General features: G+C 35.7%; 1 protein-coding gene across 10 annotated transcripts in view; it reads left to right on the top strand.

Annotated features, from left to right (window-relative positions):
- COA1 (cytochrome c oxidase assembly factor 1) overlaps nucleotides 1-19,370 on the top strand; it is a 73,255-nt gene that overhangs the window by 2,346 nt on the left and 51,539 nt on the right. For 8 of the 10 annotated variants that reach the window (XM_072791676.1, XM_072791675.1, XM_072791679.1 and 5 more), the window contains exon 2: nucleotides 3,590-3,643. The gene's annotated coding sequence lies outside the window, so the exon portion shown is untranslated. Of the gene's footprint in view, nucleotides 1-3,589; nucleotides 3,644-4,004; nucleotides 4,101-9,276; nucleotides 9,330-19,370 lie in introns of all 10 variants that reach the window. The other 2 variants (XM_072791681.1, XM_072791684.1) reach the window with 2 other exon arrangements.

Raw genomic sequence — 19,370 nt, 5'->3', positions numbered from 1 at the left:
AACTCTGCACATAGAAAATCCATCTGATCGTGTTATTCCCATGCTCACAATCTTACCGGCCTTCCTATTGATTCAGGGCAATGCGGATTCCTTAGCCCGGCTTCCAGACCTTTCAAGGTCTCCTTGCTGATGCTGAGTTTTTCAGTCTCCTTTGATGGAAAATACGCCAACACACACACCATATGCTCCAGCTACAGTATGTAGCAATTTCATTACTTTGGGTGTGACAAAGTTTTGCAATGGTTTACCTGCCTTTTGAAGTTTATTTTTCCATTTTGTCAGTTTATTGAATTCCTATAATTGCCAGGGACTGTCCTAAGAGCTAGGGATACGCTAGAAAGAAAATCCTTTTAAGAAGTAACAGCTTAATTGAGATAATAGTTCACATACCTGTAGCATTTACCTGTTTAAAATATACATTGAGTTTTAGTATATTTACAAAGTTGTGCAGTCTGTAATCAATTTTAAAGTATTTTCATCACCCCAGAAAGAAGCCTTGACCCATGAGGAATCTTCTGATTTTTTCCCCTACTCCCCCGAGCTCCTACCCCTATGCAGGTACTAATCTGCTGTCTATATATATGCCTATGCAGGCATGTTGTAACTTGTATCAGCGCTTCATTCCATTTTACTGCTAAATAGTATCTCATTGTATGGATATACTACCCTTTATCCATTGGTCCGTTGGTAGACCTTTGAGTATTGGCCATTATGAATACCGCTGCTAGGAACGTTCATGTCCAGGTTTTTGTGTAAACATCATCATGTTTTCATTTCTCTTGGGTATATACCTAAGATTAGAATTGCTCAGTCATATGGTAACTCTATGTTTCACATTTTGAGGAACTGCCAGACTTTTCCAAAGTGTCTATTCTGTTATATTCTGATTGGCGGTATATGAAGGTTCTAATCCTTTCATGTTGTCGCCAGCACTTGTCATTACCTGTTTTTTTTGTCTTTTAAAGATTTTATTTATTTATTCATGAGAGACAGAGAGAGGCAGAGACACAGGCAGAGGGAGAAGCAGGCTCCATGCAGGGAGCCTGACTTGGGACTCGATCCCAGGTCTTCAGGATCACGCCCTTGGCTGAAGGCCAGTGCTAAACCGCGGAGCCACCTGGGCGGGTAGCCCTAGATTACTTTTTAAGCAATTACTGCAACCAACGTGGGGTTCAGACTCACAACCCCGAGATCAAGAGTTGCATGCTCCACTGACTGAACCAGCTAGCTACTCCTGTAAGAGTTCTTTGTATATTCCAGGTCCTGTATCAGACATGTGACAAGTCTTGTAGATTGTGATATAATTCTTTTAAATAAAAATCACATGAGGTTAATTTTTACTCTTCTTGGAGACCAGGTTATAGGTCTGAAGGGGTGATGCAGAGAGTGAGTTGAACCATAACTGTTATGTGTAGAAAAGACCAGGCCCAGGAAAACATGCTGTCAAGAACCTGTGAGCAGCATTTTATTTTTATTTTTATTTTTTATTTTTTATTTTTATTTTTTTAAAGATTGTATTTATTTATTCATGAGAGACCAGAGAGAGAGAGAGAGAGGCAGAGACACAGGCAGAGGGAGAAGCAGGCTCCATGTAGGGAGCCTGACACAGGACTCAATCCCGTGACTCCAGGATCACGCCCTGGACTGAAGGCGGCGCTAAACCGCTGAGCCACCAGGGCTGCCCACAGCATTTTAATAGTTGAAAAATGGAGCAGGGGGGAACCAGTTTATGTAATTTGTCCATTCTCTATTGAGTTTTGTCTTTTCCTTATAGATTGGTAGAAGTTCTTTGTGTAGAGATATTAACCCATTGGCTGCTAGATATGTGGCAGATATTTTCAGTCTATTTGCCTGTTAACTTTGTTTTGTATTTCTTACTATACTAATGTTTTGCATTTTTGTGTTGTCAGGACTGCCCATCTTTTCCTATAAAAGGCTTCCGGGTGGCAGTTTGGGCTGCTGTTGTTAAATCATGGGGGTTATGGAAACTGACACTGCTTAGTGTGATGTCTGAGTCCCTGATACTATAGTTAGCTTTATAGTTTCATCGTTTCAGACACTGGTGTCTCTCCACCCTCTGCCTTGAAAAATATACTATAACCTGCTTTGTTGGTTCATTTAATTTTGTATTTCATTTAATTTTGTTTTTCAGATAGACTCCTAGAAGCTATTTGCATATTCTCTTACTCATTTTTAATACATTGCATTAGATTTGCGAGAGTCATATTGGACAAATAGTAGGTACTTAACTTATACCAGCAGAAGTTTATTTGAAGGTTTTTGTGTGCAGGGCTTGAATGTAAGTATGCTGGTTCTATATTGATTGGGGCATGCTGGAGATAGTAGTTTAATAAAATCCTGATAAAATTATTTTCATACTTTTCTCATTGGATTAAAGGTAGTGGTAATAAAAGTATTTTTAGGATCTCTGAACATTTTGAGAAACTGAGGAAAGCTATATAACACAGCTCCCTAGAAAAAGTTGCATCTCTATTTTACATACGATGCCCAAGGCCTCATTATCATCCTTTGGCCTGATTTGTTAGAACTCTGTGTGTTTTGACTTGGTGTTTGTTTGCTTCAGAGTTTTTGTTTTTGTTTTTTTAATTGTGGTAAAATGTACATTTCATGAAATCTAGCATTCTAAACATTTTTACTGTACAATTCAGTGACCTAGGTGCATTTATATTATTATGCAGCTATCACCACCATCCTCTCCAGAGCTCTTATCTTCCAAACTGAAACCTTGTTCTCATTAAATAATAACACCATAGTGCCCCTCTCTCCGGTTGTTGACAGCCACCATCCAATTTTTGTCTCCGAGTTTGACTATTCCAAGTAACTAATGTAAATGGAATCATACGGTATTTGTTCTTTTGTATCTGTTTATTTCATGTAGCATGATGTCTTTAAGGTTTATCCATGTTATGTTGCAGAATTTCCTTTTTAAGGCTAAATGATATTTCACTGTATGTGTATATCACATTTTATTTACCTATTAGTAGACATTTGAGTCATTTCCATCTTTTGGCTTTTGTGAATAGTGTTATGAGCATTGGTACGCAGATACCAGTTTGTGTTCTTTTGGATGTGTACCCAGAAGTGGAATTACTGGATCATAGAGTAATTCTCTGTTTAACTTTTTGAGGAACTACACGTATGTTTCAGTGATTTTTGTCCTTTACACAAAATAGGGAATTTAACAGAACTGTGTGTTTTAAGCATATATTATCACGTTTACCTTTCTATAAATATAAATTCAAAGGGCTGTCTCCTAATTGAAGCGATATAGAAGTTTTTGTCTTAGGACGTGGGGCTCCTTGAGCTTATTAGAATGATTAGAATTCAGACTAAATGAAAGGTTTACCTCAATAGTTTCCCAAGTCCTAAACTTCCTTATAATCTTTTTTTTTTTTTTTTTTTTAACTTCCTTATAATCTATACTGTTTTTTTCCCCCTTAATTCTGTGTTTTTAATGTTAGAGGGTAAGTTACCCATCATGGCAGACTCTAAAATGGAGGTGATTTTGCATACTTGTATAGTTCCAAAGATTTGAATCTGTTAATCTGTTATTATTCTGCTGTTCTAGGTGGATACTTTGGCAGTTACTCTGGTATGCTGTGAATATTGCTGCTTTTGACAGGTAAGTTTTCCTCCCCCAGTGCAAAAATACCCATGATATTTATCAGTGAAGAATGAGAAGTTGCTGTTTATTGTGGGGTATGGGCTGTAACAATGATGAGGGACTATTAAACAGGAGTTTATGAAAGCTGTTGCAATTGGAAGGAGAGGGTGTTAGGGATGGTCTAGCAGGCAGCCAACAATTTATTTTTTCTAAGGTTTGGTTGAACTATACTGTTGTCTTTTTTTCTGCATTTCCCCATTGGTCACAGTTATTCAGAGGGATCTCAATTTCCCACAAAAATTTACAATTCCAACGTCAGGGGAATAGCTGAAAAAATAATGGTACAGTGATAAATAAAATTTCATTCTTTTGCATGTAGCTTTCCAATTTTCCCAGTACCAGTTTTCTCTACTGAAGAGACTGTTGTTTCCCCATTGTGTGTTTGTGCCTCTTTTGTTGCATACTGATTTACCATGTAAGTATGGTTTTATTTTTGTGCTCATTTCTGTTCCACTGACTGTTTTTGTGCAAGTACCATACTGTTTTGATTACTATAGCTATGTAATATAGTTTTAAATCTGAGACTGTGATACCTCTAGCTTTATTCTTTATCCAGATTGCTTTGGCTTTTCAGGGTCTTTTGTGGTTCCATACAAATTTTGGAATTATTTGTTCTAGTTCTGTGAAAAATATTATTGGTATATTGTTGGGGATTGCATTGAATCTGTAGATTGCTTTGGGTGGTATGGACATTTTAACAAGATTAATTCTTCCAATCCATGAGTGTGGAATTTTTTTTCATTTTTTTGTGTCCTCTTCAATTTCATTCACCTATTTCTTACAGTTTTCATAATATAGGTTTTTCACTTCCTTGGATAAATTTTTTCCTCAGCCTCGGTATTTTATTCTTTATGATGAATTGTAAATGGGATTTTTTTCTATAATTTCTCTTTCTGCTAGAAGTGCAACAGATTTTTGTATATTAGCTTTGTGTTCTACAATTTTACTGAATTCATTATTTCAATAGTTTTGTTTGTGTCATCATAGGGATTTCTGTATGTAGTATGTCAGCTGCAAATAGTGACAGTTTTACTTCTTTACCAGTTTGGATGCTTTTTGTTTATTTTTCTTGCCTAATTGCTGTGGCTAGAACTTCTAATACTATGTTGCATAAACGTGGCAGGAGTGGGCCTCCCTGTCTTGCTCTTGATCTTAGAGAAAGAGCTTTCAGCTTTCACCATTGAGCATGGCGTTAGCTGTGTGCTTTTCAGAAATGGACTTCATTATGTGGAGGTATGTTTCCTCAATTCCCACTTTGTTGAGGGTTTTGATCATGAATGGCATATGCCTTTTCTGCTTCTATTGAAATGATTGTATGATTTTTGCCTTTCATTTTATGAATGTGATGCATCATTGTTGATTTATTTGTGGATATTGGAGCATCCTTACATCCCTGGAACAAATCCTACTTAATCATGACGAATAATCATTTTAATGTATTGTTGAATTCAATTTACTAATATTTTGTTGAGGATATTTGTATCAGCTCATCAAGGATGATGTTTGTAATTTTTTTCTTTTTTTCTTGCTGTCTTTCTTTTTTCTTTTTTTGCACTGTTTGTCTGGTTTTGGTATAAGGGTAATGCTGGCCTTAAAAAATGAATTTGGAACCATTTCCTCCTCTTTGAATTTTTTTTTTTTTTTAAGATTTTATTTTTCATGAAAGACACAGAGAGAGGCAGAGACACAGGCAGAGGGAGAAGCAGGCTCCATGCAGGGAACCTGATGCGGGACTTGATCCCAGGACTCCAGGATCATGCCCTGGGCTGGAGCCAGGCACCAAACTGCTGAGCCACCCCGGGATCCCTCTCTTTGAATTTTTGGAAGAATTTGATATTTAAATGATTATAGAATTCACCAGTGAAACCATCTAGTCCTGGAATTGTTGGGAGGTTTTTGATTAATGATTCGGGTTCATTACCAGTAATCAGTCTGTTTGGATTATTTATTTCTTCCTGATTCCATTTTGGAAAACTGTGATTTTAGGTATTTATTAATTTCTTCTAGGTTGTCCAATTTGTCAGCATATATTTATAATAGCTTAATAATCCTTTATGTTTCTGTGGTGTGGGTTATGACTTCTATTTCATTTCTGATATTATTTTAGTCTTTTTTTTTTAATTTTTTTTAATTTTTATTTATTTACTTATGATAGTCACAGAGAGAGAGAGAGAGAGAGGCAGAGACACAGGCAGAGGGAGAAGCAGGCTCCATGCACCGGGAGCCTGATACGGGATTCGATCCCGGGTCTCCAGGATCGCGCCCTGGGCCAAAGGCAGGCGCCAAACCGCTGCGCCACCCAGGGATCCCAGTCTTTTTTTTTTTTTTTTTCTTGATGACTCTGGGTAAAGGTTATCAATTTTGTTTATCTTTTCAAAGAACCAGCTCTTGGTTTCATTGTTCTTTTCTATTTTTTTTTTAAGACTTTACTTCATTTATTTTCAAGCTAATCTTTATTATTTCCTTTCTTTTACTAACTTTGGGCTTTGTTCTTTTTCTATTTTCTATTTTTTTTTTCAGTTCAAAACGATTTTCTTTTTTTTTTTTTACCTTATTAAAATTTACCCTCATTTTGCGAACATGTAGTATAACACTCAGTGCTCATCCCATCAAGTGCTTCTATTTTCTTTATGTGTACAGTTTTATTGTTTCTTTGAAATTTTTCTTGTTTTTTGAGATGGGCCAGGCCTATATTGCTATAAACTTCCCTCTTAGTACTGCTTTTGCTGCATTCCAAAGATTTTGAACCATTGTGTTTCCATTTTCATTTGCCTCAGGTATTTGATCCCTCTTTGTTTTCTTTGAGACCCATTGTTTGTTTAGTACCATGTTTAGCTTTCATGTGTTTGTGTTTTTTCCAGTTTTCTTCTTCTTATTTCCAGTTTCATACTCTTGGTCAAAAAAGATGCTTGAATTTCTCAGTCTTCTTAAATATTGAGATTTGTTTTGTGGTGTAATGTAGGATCTATCCTGGAATATGTTCCACATGCATTTTAAAAGAATGATGGGTCTTGTTTTTTATCTATTCAGTTACCCTTTGTCTCTTTTTTTTTCTTTTAATTTTTATTTATTTATGATCATCACACACAGAGAGAGGAGAGAGGCAGAGACATAGGCAGAGGGAGAAGCAGGCTCCATGCACGGGAGCCCGATGTGGGACTCGATCCCGGGTCTCCAGGATTGCGCTCTGGGCCAAAGGCAGGCGCCAAACTGCTGCGCCACCCAGGGATCCCTACCCTTTGTCTCTTAATGGAAAATTTAGAGTGTTTACATTTAAAGTGATAATTGATAGATATGTACTTATTGCTATTTTAATTTTTTTCTGGATATTTTCTAGTTCTTCCGTTCTTCTCTTGCTCTCTTCCTTTGTGGTTTGATGAGTTTTTTTTTTTTTTTCTTTTTGTGAGAACACTTTTTTTTTCTTTAATTTGTTTTATTTATTTATGATAGTCACAGAGAGAGAGAGAGAGAGGCAGAGACACAGGCGGAGGGAGAAGCAGGCTCCATGCACCGGGAGCCTGATGTGGGATTCGATCCCGGGTCTCCGGGATCGCGCCCTGGGCCAAATGCAGGCGCCAAACCGCTGTGCCACCCAGGGATCCCTGATAAGTTTTTTTTTAGTGGTATGCTTTAATTCATTTCTTATCATCTTCTGTGTATGTACTGTTTTTGCTTAGTGGTTTTCATGAAGCTTACATGTAAAAACATACTTATGACAGTCTATTTTAAGTTGATAACAAGTTTAAATGCATTCTAAAGGCCTACATTTTTACTCTTTCCCTTATGATTTGTGTTTTTGACTACACATTTTATGTCCCATTATTTTGTGTATTTTTTAAGTAATGTAAGTACAGTTATTTTTACTATTTTTGTCTTTTAATTTTACTACTAGCTTTATAAGTGATTAATCTTCTACCTTTACTACATAACTACTTTTCTCAGTGAGATTAATACTTTCATATGTTTTCTTTTTAAATTAGTGCCTTTTATTTTCAGCTTAAATCTTTTTAACATTTCTTGTAAGGCCAGCTTAGTGACAGTGAACTCTCTTAGCTTTTGCTTTTCTGGAAGACTTTTTATTCTTCCTTCAATTCTGAATAACTTTGCTGGGTAGAGTATTCTTAGTAGGAAATGTTTTTCTTTTAGCACTTCGAACATTATTTGGCACATCTTGCTGGCCTGTAAAATCTGCTGATAGTATCGTGGTTCCCTGTTGTATAACAAATTATTTTTCTTTTGCTCCTTTTAGATTTTCTTCTTGTCTTTAACCTTTGACACTCTAATATGTCTTGATGTGGATCTCTTTGGGTTTCTTTTATTCAAAACTCACTGTGCTTCATGGATCTGGGTGTTTCCTTAGGTTACAGAAGTTTTCAGCTATTATTTCTTCAAATAAATTTTTTGCCCCTCTCACTCTTTGTTTTCTTTCTGGGACCCTTACAATGCACATTCTAGTCTACTTGATGTTGTCCAGAAGTCCCTTAAGGTACCTTTACCTTTTTTCATTATTTTTTCTTTTTGCTGCTCTTAGTAGGTGAGTTCCTCTGCCCTGTCTGCAAGTTGACTAATCCTTTCTTCTGTTTTATCTAGTTTGATGTTAAACCTCTGTAGTATATGTTTCCGTTTAATTTAGTGTATTCTTTAATTCTGTGGCTTCTTTTTGGAATTTTTCTACGTTTTCTACCTCTTTGTTGAAATTCTCACTGTGTTCATCCATTCTTCTCCTGAGTTTGATGAGCATCTTTATGACTATTACTTTGAGCCCTTTATCAGATAAATTACTTATCTCTGTTTTTATTAAGTTTTATTTCTTGTAGTCTTATCTTGTTCTTTCATTTGGAGCATATTTTGTCTTCTGTTTGCTTAACTGCTTAACTCTGTGTTGGTTTCTTTTTTTTTTTTTTTTTTTTTTTTTTTTTTTTTTAAAGATTTTATTTATTTATTCATGATAGTCACAGAGAGAGAGAGAGGGGCAGAGACACAGGCAGAGAGAGAAGCGGGCTCCATGCATCGGAAGCCCGACGTGGGATTCGATCCCGGGTCTCCAGAATCGCGCCCTGGGCCAAAGGCAGGCGCCAAACCGCTGCGCCACCCAGGGATCCCTCTGTGTTGGTTTCTATACATTAGATGAAACAGTTACTTCTCTCAATCTCGAAGTGTCAGCCTTGTGTAGGAGACGAACCTTATTGTTCAACCTTTGCCCTCGGTCATAGTTTTATCTCAAACCTTTGTGATTGCCCAAGTAGCTTATTTTATTCTTAGTAGCTCCGAGTAGTTGAAGGTATTTAATACCAGTGTGCCAAAGGGGAGGACCTCAGTCAACACCAAGATTCAGATGTTTGGAAGCCAGACCCTCAGGCAGCAGCTTTTAAAATATCCAAATATCCATAATCCTGTAAGACCATTACTGTAAGCCCTGTTGGCTACCAGAGCCATGCAGTCTGAAGGTGTCTACTTGCCAAGTCACAATAAGTGGGACTCAGATGAATGTGAACTTTCTGGGAAATACTAGTGAGCTGTAGAAAGGCATAGGGAGAGTGCAAAATTGATGTCCTCAGCCTGTTTCTTAAGAGTACTTGTGTGGCCTTCAGATGTGTGCCAAACTTGAAGCTCCAGGACTACCAAGTAGGCCTTTCATGAAAAGGTAAGGGGGTATGTTTCAGTTTGCTTTCTGGGTAGTGCCCTGGGGGTGGTAGCCTGTCAAGAAATGTTTCCAATTATTATGGTCCTGTGGAACCTACAAAATGCAAGTTCCCATTGCCACCATTTCTTTCAGAAATTCACAAATTTCCCCACACACTTGATTATGAATAAAAACATTTTGTTAGTGATGTCTTCCAACAGATGGCAGTGTGGTACTGTAATAGGACATATTAACAAAGATCGTACTGCTTCTTGTTAGCTGAAAAATAATTGCTTTAAGTTTTTACTTCAGAAAAACAATTAGGAATTTTTTAACTTAAGTTTTTAAAAAATTCCAGTTGGTTATATAGAGTGTTGTATTAGTTTAGGTGTACAATATATTAATTCAACAGCTCCATACATCACCCTGTGCTCATCTTGACAAGTGTACTCCTTAATCCTCATCATCTATTTAACCCATCCCCCACCGACCACTTCTCTGGTGGTCATCAGATTGTTCTCTATAATTGAGTTTGTTTCTTGCCTTGTCTCTCTTTCTCCCTCTTTTTTTCTTTCCTTTTTCCTTGTTTTGTTTTTTAAATTCCACATATGAGTGAAATCATGTATTTACCTTTCTCTGACTTATTTCACTCAGCGCTGTACTCTATATCCATGTTGTTACAAATGGTAAGATTTTATTCTTTTTTATGGCTGAATAGTTTTCCATTGTGTGTATATGTGTGTGTGTATGTATACATATGTATGCCACATTTATATATATATGTAAATTTTCGTTAGCTATTTATCAATTGTTGGACACTTAGGCTGCTTCCATATCATGGCTGTTGTAAATAATGCTGCTATAAATATTGGAGTATGTGTATCCCTTTGAATTAGTGTTCTTCTATTTTTTGGGTAAATACCCATTAATGTAATTGCTGGATTTTTAACTCTTTGAGGAACCTTCATATGGTTTTCCAGAATGGCTGCACCAGTGTGCATTCCCACTAACAGTGCAAGAGGGTTCCCTTTTCTTCACATAATTGCTGATTGCTGTGAGGTGATGTCTCATTATAGTTTTGGTTTGTATTTCCCTGATGGTGAGTGATGTTGAACACCTTTTCTTGTGTCTGTTGGCCATCTGGATATCTTCTTCAGAGAAATGTATGTTGATGTCTTCTGTACATTTAATTGGATTATTTGTTTTTTGGATGTTGTATTTTATGTAAGTTCTTTATAAGTTTTGGATACTAACGCTTTATTGGATATGTCATTTGCAAATATCTTCTCCCATCTGGAGGTCACCTTTTAGTTCTGTTGATTGTTTCCTTCACTGTGCAGAAGCTTTTTAATTTGATATAGTTTTGGGCAGCCTGGGTGGCTCAGTGGTTTAGCGCCGCCTTCAGCCCAGGGCCTAATCCTGGAGACCTGGGATTGAGTCCCACGTCAGGTTCCATGCAGGGGAGCATGGAGCATTTTTTTTACTTTAAAAAAAAAATTTGATATAGTTCCAAAAGTTTATTTTTGTTTGTTTCCCTTGCCTCAGGATACATATCTAGACTACAGGTGTTTTATCTCTTGGTTAGGTTTATTCTTAGGTATTTACTATTTTTGATGCAATTATAAATAAGGTTGTTTTCTTAGTTTCTCTTCTTGCTGCTTCTTTATTGGCCTACAGAAGTATAACAGGTTTCTGTACATTGTTTTAATATCCTGCAGCTTTACTGAGTTTATGTTCTAGCACATTTTTTAAAGGTTTCATTTATATATTTATGAGAGACACAGAGAGAAAGGCAGAGACACAGGCAGAGGGAGAAGCAGGCTCCCTGTGGGGAGCCTGATGTGGGACTCGATTCGGGGACCCCAGGATCAAGCGCTGAGCCAATCACCACTGAGCCACCCAGGCATCCCTATGTTCTAGCACTGTTTTGGTAGTCTTTAGGCTTTTCTCTGTATAGTGTCATGTCATCTACAAAGAGTGGAAATTTGACATACTGATTTGAAATGAAAGAAATTCCTTTCATTTCTTTTTGTGTTTTGATTGCTGTGGCAAGGACTTTCAATACCATGTTGAATAAAAGTGGTGAGATTAGATATCCTTATCTTGTTCCTGAACTTAGAGGAAAGCTCTTAGTTATTCTCTATTAAGAATGGTGTTTGCTGTAGGTTTTTCATATATGACTTTTATTATATTGAGGTATGTTCCCTCTAAACCTATTTTGTTGAGGGTTTTTATCATGAATGGATGCTGTTTTTTATCAAATGCCTTTTCTGGGTCTATTAGAAATGAACATATTATTATCTTTTCTCTTATTGATGTGTGATATATCACATTTATTAATTTCTGTATATTGAATCATTTTTACCATGCAGAAATAAATACCACTTGATTGTGGTGCACGAATGATACCTTTCAATGTAATTTTGAATTCATTTTGCTAGTATTTTATTTAGAATTTTTGCATCTAAGTTTATCAAGGATATTGGCCTGTAGTTTTCTTTTTTTTAGTGGATTCTTTATCTGGTTTTGGTATCAGGGTAATGCTGGCCTCATAGAATGAATTTGGAAGTAGGAAAACAATTAAACATTATTAGCATTTAACCCCCAAAATCTTTATTTTGGATCTATTCTAAAACAGTTTATTCTTGTAATATCCCCAGCAAAGTAATAGATAAGAGTATTCCTCAGTGCTTTTATATTTATTTTCAAATGGCATACAATGTTTGCAAAGTTGTAAGTTAACTTTTTCTTTAACATTAGACTTTTGTGGCAAAAATAACTGCAGTCTTATGAACGAATCTGTATTATAGGTTCTTATCCAATGGGACTTCAGATGTTTTGTATTCTAGTCTTCTCAATCACATGTAGGAACCCCATTCATAACATCCCTCATAGTTGGTGGTGTTAATTAATCAACAAATGGAGCAGATACAGAAGAAAATTAGAGATTTTTTGCCATCATCCTGAGTTTGAAGCTTTAATGGAGATTCTCAGTTAGAAATGAAGAAGTGGAGCTTGTGAGACAGACATTCATGCTTAGATGACTCAATAGGTTTTCAAACCTTACCCACCCAAAAGGGGATTCCTTCTTTCCTTACTCTTCTGGCAACTTATATCTGGCAGTATATACTTCCCTGGAGACTGAGACCATCATTTATCCAAATGCTCACACAAGATATCTGGGATCATCTTTAAGACCTCTCAATATTCTTTTGATTCCTTTTAGGTAGAATTTCTCAAATGTAGTCCTATCTATTTCTATCATCCTACTCCAAACTACTATTGTCTCTTACCTGGATGCTACTTCCTTATTGGTTTACCAAAATATATTAGTAACTCCATTTAATTTTTCACACAGAAGAACTCTCAAGGTCCATTGAGAGTTTGGTATGTATATATGACATATACATATGTGATATATCATAAATACATAAAACATATATCGTTTTTCACACATATATACCATATGGAAATGGTATGTATGTAACATATATATTTTAGGAATACATATGTGTAATATACGTAACCACATATATTTCACATGTATAACCCAAACATGTCACATGTATGTGCCATATATATGTATAAAAGGTGTGTGTATATATATACATATATACATATACACATATGTCAAAGTTTCCTTATCCATTCATTTATTGATAGACACATAGGTTGTTTCCATGTCTTGGCTATTGTGAATAATACTGTAATGAACATAAGAGTGTGGATATCTCTTTGACATAGTGATTTTATTTCCTTTGGATATATACCCAGAAGTAAGATTGCTGTATCATATGGTAATCCTATTTCTAAGTTTCTGAGGAATCTCCATATTTTTTTCCATAGTTCTGTACCAATTTATATTTCCACCAAAAGTAAACAAGGGTCCACTTTCTCCACATCAGTTGGTTGCTTTTTATTTTTGGTAATAGCTAATATAACAGATGTGAGCTTATATTTCATTGTGGTTTTGATTTCCATTTCTTTGATGATTAGTGATGTTGAGTATCTTTTCATGTACCAGTTAGCCATTTATATGTTTTCTTTGGAAAAATGTCTGTCCAGGTCCTCTGCCCAGGTTTTAATCAGATTACTTGCTTTTTGCTGTTGAGTTGTATGAATTTCTTATATATTTTGGATATTAATTTTTATCAGATATGTCATTGGCAAATATTTTCTCCCATTTTGTAGATTGCCTTTTCATTCTGTTTTGTGTTTGTTTGCTGTGCAGAAACTTTTTAGTTTGCTATAGCCCCATTTATTGATTTTTTTTCTTTGTTGCTTTTGGTGCCATATTTTCAAAATCATTGCTAAGAGTAATATTAAGGAACTTTTTCACTTATAACTTTTTCTAGGAGTTATATGGCTTACAGTCCTACATTTTTTACTCCATTTCTGAATTAATTTTTGTAAGATAATTTTCTGATTTCATTCTTTAGCATGTGAATATGATTTTCCAACAACATTTATTAAAGAGACTATTAGTTGGTCATATATGTGTCAATTTATTTCTGGGGTCTCTCTTTTGTTCTGCTGGTCTGTGTTTCTGTTTTTATGCCAGTACCATATTGTTTTGATTACTATAGCTTTGTAAAATACTTAGAAATCAGGAAATTTGATGCCTCCGGATTTGATTTTCTCTCACAGGGTTGGTTTGACTATTTGGGTCTTTAGTAGTTCCATATGAATTTTAGAATTTTTTTTGGAATTTTTAAAAAATATTTTATATGTTTGGGGGAGAGAGAGAGAGAGAGAGGTAATGAGAGAGAGTGTGAGCAGGGGCAGAGGGAGAGAGAGAAGCAGGCTCCCTGCTCAGAAGTGGGGCTTGATCTCAGGACCCTGGGATCATGACCTGAGCCAAAGGCAGACACTTAACCGACTGAGCCACCCAGACACCTTTGCCATTGGAATTTTATAGGGATTGCATTAAAACTATAGATGGCATTGGTTAGTATGGCTATTTTAACATTATTAAATCTTTCAATTCATGAAATCAGAGTATATTTCCATTTATTTGTGTCTTCTTTCATTTCCTTCATTAGTGTCTTATAGTTTTCAGAATACAGATCTTTTGCCATCTGGTTAAATGTAGTTCTAAGTATTCTGTTATTTTTGGTTGCTATTATAAAGGAGATTGTTTTCATTATTTCTTTTTTAGACATTTTATTGTGAGTTTATAGAAATGATATTGGTGTTTGTATGTTGATTTTATATCTTATAACTACTGAATTTGTTGGTTAGTTTTAACAGTTCTTTTGGTGCAGTCTTTAGGATTTTATATATATATATATACAAATTTATATATATATGTTATATATATATAAATATAAGATCATGTCATCTGCAGGGAGAGCAATTAGCTTCTTTTCTGGCTTGGATGCCTTTTATTTTTTTCTTGCCTAATTGCTCTGGCTAGGATTTCCAGTACTCTGTTGAATATAAATGATGAAATTTGTCTTGTTCTTGATCTTAGAGGAAAAACTTTCAGTATTTCCCTGTTGAGTATGTTATTAGCTGTTGGATAGTCTTTTTTTTTTTTTTTTTTTAAGATTTTATTTATTTATTCATGAGAGGCACAGAGAGAAAGGCAGAAAGACAGGCAGAGGGAGAAGCAGGCTCCCTGCACAGAGCCCGATGCGGGACTTGATCCAGGACCCTGGGATCATGACCTGAGCCAAAGGCAGATGCTCAACCACTGAGCCACCCAGGCATCCTGCATAGTCTTTTATAGCCTTTATTACATTGATGTACATTCCCTCCCCACTCTCTTTATTGAGTGTTTTTATCTTTAAAGGATGTGGAATTTTTGTCACATACTTTTTCTACATCTGTTATGATGATCATGTGATTTTACATGCTCATTCTGTTAAATCATATTGATTTGCAGATACTTAAGCCATCTCTGCATCTCGGGGTTAACTCCCACTTGATTGTGGTATATGACCTTTTAATGTACTATTGGATTTGGTTTACTAGTAATCATTTTGGGAATTTTTGCATCATATACATCCCATAATCTTTTTCTTATAGTGTCCTTATCTGGCTTTGGTATCAGGATAATGCTGGCCTCCTAAAATGAGTTTGTGAGTGTTCCCTTTCCTGTTGTTTGCAAGACTTTCAGAAGGATTGGTGTTCATTCTTTATCAAATGTTTGGCAGAATTCACTATTGAATCCAGCTGATCCTGGCTTGTTGTTAGGAGTTTTTGGTTAGTGAGTCAGTCTCTGAATTATTCATTTTTAGTCTGTTCAGATTTTCTCTTTGTTCATGATTTCAGGCTTGGTAGGTTGTATGTTTCTAGGAACTTTTCCATTTCATCTAGGGTATCCAATTTGTTGGCATATAATTTGTTGGTTGTATACTTTGTTGCTTTTATAGTAGTTTCTTTTGATCATTTATGTTTATGTCGCGTCAGATTTAATGTCCCCTGTTTAATTTCTGATTTTATTTATTTGAATCTTTTTTTCCCCTGAGTCTGCTAAAGGATTGTGGATTTTGTTTATTTTATGAAAAAAAAAAAAAAAAACAAAAAAACAAAACCAACCCTCAGTTTTGTTGGCCTTTCTTTGTTTTTCTGGTCTCAGTTTTATTTATTTCTGCTCTCACCTTTATTATTTCTTTCAGCTGCCAACTTTAGGCTTAGTTTGTTCTCTTTCTAATTCCTTGAGGTGTAAGGTTGGGTTATTTTTGAGATCTTTATTTTTTGTTAAGGTAGGCCTTTATTGCTATAACCCTTCATCTTATAACTGCATTTATCAAATCTCATGAATTTGGTATGTTTCCTTTTTCATTTGTTTCAAAATACTTTTGATTTCCCTTTTGACTTCTTTTGTGACTCATTGGTTGTTTAGGAATGTGTTGTTTGTTTAATTCCCACACGTTGGTGAATTTTCCAGTTTTTCTCCTGTCATTGATTTCTAGTTTCATGCTATTTTGGTCAGGAAAGATATTTGGTGCGACTTCAATCTTGTTATCTTGTTAAATTTTTTTTTTAAATTTTTTTAAAAATTTATTTATGATAGTCACAGAGAGAGAGAGAGAGAGAGAGAGAGGCAGAGACATAGGCAGAGGGAGAAGCAGGCTCCATGCACCGGGAGCCCGACGTGGGATTCGATCCCGGGTCTCCAGGATCGCGCCCTGGGCCAAAGGCAGGCGCTAAACCGCTGTGCCACCCAGGGATCCCAAATTTTCTAAGACTTCTTTTTGACCAGTTATATGATCTGTCTTGGAGTATATTTTGTGTGTACTTGAAAAAAATGTGTATTCTCATGCCTTTGAATGGAATGTTCTGGAAATGTCTGGGAGGTTCATTTTGTCTAATGTATAATTCAAGTCCAAGGTTTCCTTACTGGTGTTTTGAGTAAGTTATCCATTATTGAAAGTGGGGTATTGAAGTCCTCTGCTGTTGTTGTATTTTTATTTATTTAGCTGTTCATATGTGTTAATATTTGCTTAGTATATGTAGATACTTCATTCGTGGGTACTTATGATTGATATATCTTCTGGTGAATTTTTTTTTCCCTCTGGTGAATTGATCCCTTTATTATTATGTAACCTTTGTCTCTTCAACTTTTGAATGACAGTCTCTCTTCTCTGAAATAAATGTAGTTACTCTTACTCTCTTGGTTTCTATTTGCAAAGAATATCTTTTTTATTCCTTCATTTTTTTAGCCTATGTAAGTACCTAAATCTGAAGTTTACCTTTTATATATATCAATCACACAGTTGGTTCTTGTTTTTACCTGCTCTGTCATGCTATGCCTTTTGGATGGAGAATTTAATCCAAGTACAGGCAAAGTAATTATTAATAAGTAAGGAATATTAATGTGATCTTACCATTTTCTTGCTGTTTTATAATGTTCTCATTCTTCTGTCTTCCTTTGGGAATTGATGATTTTCTCTAACTTTCATTTCCTTATCTTTATCTTTTGTCTATCTGCTACAAGGTTTTGCTTCTTGGTTACCATGCCATTTACATAAAACATCTTGTAGATACAATAGTCTATTTTATGCTGATAACTGTTTTTAAATATTTATTTATTTATTTATTTATTCATTCATTCATTCATTCATGAGAGACACACACACAGAAAGAGAGAGAGACAGAGAGGCAGAGACACAGGCAGAGGGAAAAGCAGGCTCCATGCAGGAAGCCCAACGCGGGACTCGATCCCAGGTCTCCAGGATCACACCCTGGGCCGAAGGCGGTGCTAAACCACTGAGCCACCTGGGCTGCCCTGATAATAACTTTGAACACATACATAAACTACATTTTATCCCTTTATCTTTTCTTTTGATGTCACAATTTATAACTAATTTACAAATTATTGTAACTATAGTTATATTTTTGTCTTTTAACCTTTATTTTGGAGTTAGTTGGTTATTATATCCATATATTACAGTGTTAGAATATTCTAAGTTTGAGTTATACTTACTTTACCAGTACATGTGTTCATTTTACTAAATAGCATCCTTTCATTTCAGTTTAGAGAACTCCTTTCAACATTTTTTGTAAGGCAGGTGAGGTGGTGATAAACTCAGCTTTTGTTTGTCTGGAAATGTCTTTATTTCCTTCATTTATGAAGGACAGCTTTGTTGGGTAACATGTTCTTGATTGTAATTTTTTTTTCTTTTAGTATTTTGAATATATCATACTACTCTTTCTTGGCCTGTAAGATTTTTGCTGAGGAATTTGCTAATAGCCTTGTGAGGTTTCATTGTAATTGAGGGTTTTCCCAATTCTTTCCCTTTGAGACAGATTTATTTTAATATGTCTTGGAGAAGGTAATTTAGGATTGAACTTGGATGTCTAAATTTTTTCTCAGATTTGAGAAATTCTCAGTTGTTATACCTTTAAGTAAGCTTTCTGTCCTTTCCCCCCTCATTTCCTTTTGAGACTGCAATGGTATGTAGACAATTTCTCTTAATGGTATTCTGTAGTTCACATGGGCAGCCTTCACTCTCTTTTACTCTTTTATTTGTTCTACTCTTACTGATAATTTCAAAAGCCCTGCCTTCTATTTCACAGGTTTTTTCTTCTGTTTGATCCATTCTTCTGTTGATACTCTCTATTGTATTTTTTTTTCATTTCATTTATTGTATCCTTCAGCTCCAGAATTTGTATGGTTCTTTTTTTATGATTTTTACCTTTCTATAGAGTTCTAATATTTTGGCCCATTTCTTAATTCCAATGAATTGTCTTTCTGTGTTTTCTTGTAGTTCACTGAACTTCCTTAAAACAACTATATTTGGGATCCGTGGGTGGCGCAGCGGTTTGGCGCCTGCCTTTGGCCCAGGGTGCAATCCTGGAGACCCGGGATCAAATCCCATGTCGGGCTCCCGGTGCATGGAGCCTGCTTCTCCCTCTGCCTGTGTCTCTGCCTCTCTCTCTCTCTCTCTGTGTGACTATCCTAAATAAACAAACAAACAAACAAAAAACTATATTTAATTTTTATTGGTTAAGTTGCTGATCTCAGTTTCTTTGGGTTCAGTTATTGGAAAATTATTGTATTTCTTTTGTGTTTTTATATTCCTTAATATTCACATTTTTTCTTTTTTTCTTTTATAAATTTAAATTCAATTTGCCAACACCCAGTGGTCATCATATCATGTGCACTCCTTAATGCGTATCACCAAGTTACCCCATTCTCCCACTCGCCTCCTCTTCCACAATCCTTTGTTTCCCAGAATTGAGAGTGTCTCCTGATTTGTCTTCCTCTCTAATTTTTCCCCACTTGGTTTCCCCTCCTTCTCTTATGGTCCCTTTCACTATTTCTTATATTCCATATATTCATATTTCTTCATGTCTTGCATTGCTGTCTTTACATTTGAAGAAGCTGGGGATCCCTGGGTGGCTCAGCGGTTTGGTTCCTGCCTTTGGCCCAGGGCTCAATCCTGGAGTCCTGGGATCTATCCGCATCGGGCTCCCGGCATGGAGCCTGCTTCTCTCTCTGCCTGTGTCTCTGCCTCTCTCTCTCTCTCTCTGTGTGTGTGTATGTCTATCATAAATAAATAAAAAAATCTTTTAAAAAAATGAAGAAGCTGTCACCTCTTCCAGTCTTTA

Source organism: Canis lupus, chromosome 21 (assembly GCF_048164855.1).
Source record: "Canis lupus baileyi chromosome 21, mCanLup2.hap1, whole genome shotgun sequence".
NCBI classification, from domain to species: domain Eukaryota; kingdom Metazoa; phylum Chordata; class Mammalia; order Carnivora; family Canidae; genus Canis; species Canis lupus.
This window is presented reverse-complemented; position numbering and strand designations above follow the sequence as displayed.